This window comes from Bos grunniens, chromosome 25, assembly GCF_055505025.1.
Source record: "Bos grunniens cultivar Pamir isolate PY7600 chromosome 25, Bosgru_T2T1.0, whole genome shotgun sequence".
NCBI classification, from domain to species: Eukaryota; Metazoa; Chordata; class Mammalia; order Artiodactyla; family Bovidae; genus Bos; species Bos grunniens.
In genome coordinates this window covers 3,983,701-3,988,249 of record NC_141189.1, presented here as the reverse complement: position 1 = coordinate 3,988,249, position 4,549 = coordinate 3,983,701, and the positions used below count along the sequence as shown (strand labels likewise).

At 52.3% G+C, this 4,549-nt stretch overlaps 1 long non-coding RNA gene across 1 annotated transcript; it reads right to left on the bottom strand.

Moving 5' to 3' along the window:
- Window positions 1–206: 206 nt before the first annotated feature.
- On the bottom strand, window positions 207–4,276 carry LOC147344730 (uncharacterized). Its single transcript, XR_015154236.1, has 4 exons — window positions 4,113–4,276; window positions 2,675–2,938; window positions 2,294–2,384; window positions 207–1,622 (listed from the first exon to the last, which is right to left on the bottom strand). It is a non-coding gene; the product is annotated as an uncharacterized LOC147344730 (long non-coding RNA).
- Window positions 4,277–4,549: the final 273 nt, after the last annotated feature.

Genomic DNA, 4,549 nt, shown 5'->3' with positions numbered 1-4,549 from the left:
CAAGCCCACCCTTCTCCGCGAGGCTCCAGCTGGGGGCTGTGAACTACCATTCCCAGAATCCCTGGTTGCTCCGGAATTCCTGTCGGGATCCTCCAATTGGAGGCGCGGGGGCTCTTAACCTTTCACCCACACGGATGCTGTTAGCATCTGAGGATACTGAGGCCATCCTTCTCAGAATCATGCTTTAAAGAAAACAACAAGAAGTATTTTAAGGGTTCCTGTTGTGTTTATTGCATCCTGTGTTTTTTAAACTGGTAATATACACATAACATGTGCCTTTTCCTAGCCCATTTCCAACAGTGGAAACAGTGGCGGACTTTATTTTTTGGGGCTCCTAAATCACTGCAAATGGTGACTGCAGCCATGAAACTAAAAGAAAGTTACCACCAACCTAGACAGCATATTAAAAAGCAGAGACGTTACTTTGCCAACAAAGGTCCGTCTAGTCAAGGCTATGGTTTTTCCAGTAGTCATGTACGGATGTGAGAGTTGGACTATAAGAAAGCTGAGCACCGAAGAATTGATGCTTTTAAAAAAAATAATAATAGAATTGATGCTTTTGAACTGTGGTCTTGGACAAGACTCTTGAGAGTCCCTTGGACAGCAAGGAGATCCAACCAGTCCATGCTAAAGGAAATCAGTCCTGAATATTCATTGGAAGGACTGATGTTGAAGCTGAAACTCCAATACTTTGGCCACCTAATGCGAAGAGCTAACTCATTTGAAAAGACCCTGATGCTGGGAAAAATTGAAGGCAGGAGAAGGGGACGACAGAGGATGAGATAGTTGGATGGCGTCACCAACTCAACGGACATGAGCTTGAGTAAATTCCAGGAGTTGGTGATGGACAGGGAGGCCTGGTGTGCTGCAGTCCATGGGGTTGCAAAGAGTCGGACACAACTGAGTGACTGAACTGACTGAGCCCCTTTTAACTGCAGCTTCCTAGCAGTAAGACATTCACACTTGCGAAACAACTTTCCAGAAGTTTTTCGTTTTGCAAACCTGAAACTCTATACTCAATAAATTCCCCTTTTCACCCTGGCCCCCGAGCCCTAGACCCTGCTAACCACGCTTCTACTTTCTGTTTCTGTTTGACTATGTAGCTGTTTCAGGTCAGTGAAATCGTACAGTTTTTGTCTTTTTGTGATTGTTTTAATCACTTGGCATAATGTCCTCAAGGTTCATCCGCCTTGTGGCATATGTCATAATTTCTTTCCCTTTAAAAAGCAGAATCATATTCTATTTTATATTTATAGATATATATATATACCACACCCATTTTGTTGATCCATTTATCCGTTCACAGACAATAAGAATCATGTCTTTCAATGCATAAAATAAAATGCATAGAATTACAAAGAAATGAAAAAAGGATACTGTAGCAATAGCAGTTGTCAACAAGTTGAGGGGCTTCCCAGGTGGCGCTGGTGGTAAAGAACCTCCCTGACAGCGCAGGAGATATAAGAGACACAGGTTCGATCCCTAGGTTGGGAAGATCCTCTGGAGGAGGGGGTGGCAACGCACTCCAGTATTCTTCTCTGGAGAATCCCATGGACAGAGGAGCCTGGCGGGCCACAGGCCATAGGGTCACACAGAGTCGGACACGACTGAATGACTTAGCCCTGGCAAGCACAAGTTGAAAGTACAAATGTGTGATACAGTGACCAACAAAGGTATTTCTTTATTATATGTTGAATACTTATATGCCTCAACCCTAGAAACTCTAGGGTGTATGGACTCCAGTGGGATTTCTGCCCAACAGATCTCCAGTTTTCCAATTTTATAACGCAAGTGATCAGTTAGTATGTGGCAAATCTACTTCATTCCTAAGGACACCACGATCCATTAGCTGCCATCCAAAATTCCTGCAGGCCAGAACTTTCTGGAAATAGCCCCATCTCTGTGTCACTTGCCCAGCTTAACTCTAGCACTTAAGGGCCGGTGCTTGGACTCTGCCCTTCAGGATGGCATCAGCCCCTGGGATCAGAAGCCCATGGCAGTGGAGCGCCGCCCCCTCACGGCAGCCCAGAGAGGATGGTTGCTGGAGCCCGGGCACGCTAGCATTGCCTTGCTGATGTATTTCTCAGAGGCATGCAAGTCACACGTGCTGAATCACTTTCTTCTGATTCTTCCTCCCATCATGCCTGGGAAATTCTCTCATGCCTGCCTAAATGAATGTAGACCACTGATGGGATGGGATTTAACTTCAGACAACAGACCAAGCAAATTGTTGGAGGCCCTTTGAGCTGCACCAGCTGACTTGTTACATCCTGACTCTGGGATGCACACTCACGTCCGTAAATCCAGCCCAGTCCAGTGGCGCAGTCCCCCTGTGTCGTCTCTGCAGACACTGGTAGAGCCCATCTCCATGGAGCCCAAGCTTCCTGTTGATGGAAATTAGCAACATCTGTCTTTCTCTTGGAGTATAAGCTGTTTCCTCTGGGGTCAACTTTGACCACTGAGCCCCTGGGGCGTGCTGAAATCAGACCCTGGTTCTGGGGCCGAAGGCCACAGGGATGGTGGAGCTAAAGCCTGTAACAGGGGTCCGTTCAGGTGAGGGTGTTGGAGCACCTTCCAGCCAGAGAAGGCTGGATTCATCAGATGCTGGAGGAGGGGCTGCTTTCACCAGTGGGAAGACTAATAAACCCAGATTCTCAGCCTCATCTGCATCTACCTGGGTGTCCAGACTCAGGGTGCTCAGTTCCATGGTGCATTCGTGGGCATGAGAGGTGGGCATTCCCGGTACTCTCCAGACCTCAGTTTCCTCATCGGGAAAAGGGGCGGAGAAATGTTCACCCCAGTAGGGTGGCTGGGAGGCTGCCGCTGGAGAGTTCAGTGGGTGGGTGACGGCTGGGCCCTGGGCAGCTAAGGACGCTCCTCTTGCTGGATGCTTTCCCACAGCTGCTTCTTTTCCAGCAAGGCCTGGGGGAGGCAGGGCCTGCGGCAGTGAGGGTGGGTTGAGAAAGGGGTGCCATGAACGGGGCGTGCCTATGAAACTCTGGGCTTGGTACAGGGAGAATGGAGCCGGTCCCCCGTGCATCCTGTGGGGATGTCACCTCGCCAGGGAAGACTGTCCCCACTAGAGGGCACCCAAGAGCAATGTCTTACCAATGGTCCTGCCTCCAGGCTGGCCCCACCTGGCTGGCATGTACTTCTCTCTGCGGGGACCACTACCCTCTCCGGAAGCCCCTGCCCCTCCTTCCTACTCCAAGGGCCTCCCCTTCACTTGGGCTGCTTCCTGGCCCCTTCCTACTCTGTGGTCCCCTGGCCACGCTTCTGACAATTCTCTCTTGCTCATGCTTGTCCTTAGCTGGGTCAGCCTGGACCTAGTCCCTTAACCTCACTGCCTCTGGAGGTCTTCCGTCCCTATCAGGGTCCTGGTGGCTTTCATCGGAGCGCCCGGGTGCGGCGCCCACCTGTGGGTGCCCCTAAGTCTCGGGAGGAAAAGCAGACTCTCGTTTTACTTTCTCTTCCTCTCCCTTCCCGAAGGCCCCTTCTTGACCCCACACCCTCCCCCGATTCCTCCCTGCTGGCTTGGCTGGCCCTCTGGAGCCCTCTGCATCGAGCTCCGCGGGCAGGGCTCCAGGACTGACCGGGTGGCATGCACCATCCAGCATGTCCTCGCCGCCCACGGAAGCTGCCTGTGGACCTGGCCACCTGGAGTCTGAGGCCAGGCGACCGGCAGGCCTGTGTCCTGTTGAACGTGCCGGCCCTGAGACTCACCTGGAGTGACCCTCGCCCCAGGGACAGGGCAGCCAGGACAGGACAGCGGGGCCCAGCTTGGCTGGCCCCGTTTGTCAGAAACACAAGCCTTTCCAGGCCGGGCCAGGCCAGGCTATTAGCCACTCCTGTACAGCTCAGACACCTTCATAGGCATCCCCCCCCGCCCCCAGTTCATGGCACCCCTCTGCCCGGCCTCCCCCAAGCCTCGCTGGACAAGTAGTGGCCATGGGAAAGCATCCGGCAAGAGGAGTGTCCTTAGCTGCCCCAGGGTCCAGCCATCACAGGCCGTTTAGCCTAAGGCCTAAAGACCTTCCCCACCCCAGCAAGTCCTCCTCTCTGCTGGGAGGAGTAAGGGGGCCTGACACCCTCCCTCTTCCTGGAGCACCTACTGGCTGCCTTGGGCTCAAGCTCAGCACTTGGCGTGCACCCGTCTGTATGGTTCTCACACATCTGCCCCAGAGCGATGATGCTGGCCCATCATACAGAAGAAGAAACTGAGGGTCAGAGAGGTTGACCACTGCGTCCAACTCCCGGCTCCGTGCTTCACTCCTTCCTTTTTGAAAAATGTGAAATATTCTAAGTATACAGAGAACTCTAGAGAGGAATGTAGTTCACCCCTAGATCTGCTCTTTATTTCACCGTATTCAGCTCTGTTTTCTTGAAGAAACACAGGGTATCGGAATCAATGGATGCCCTACCCTTCCACGCCCCCTGCCACCTCCACCCTGAAGCCCTGGTGGCCCCTTGCCATCTGTTTAGATGCCCCTGAACGATAAATGGGAGTGTCCTGTGCACCGCTCCTTTTTAGTTTGGTTTCGGTGCAATT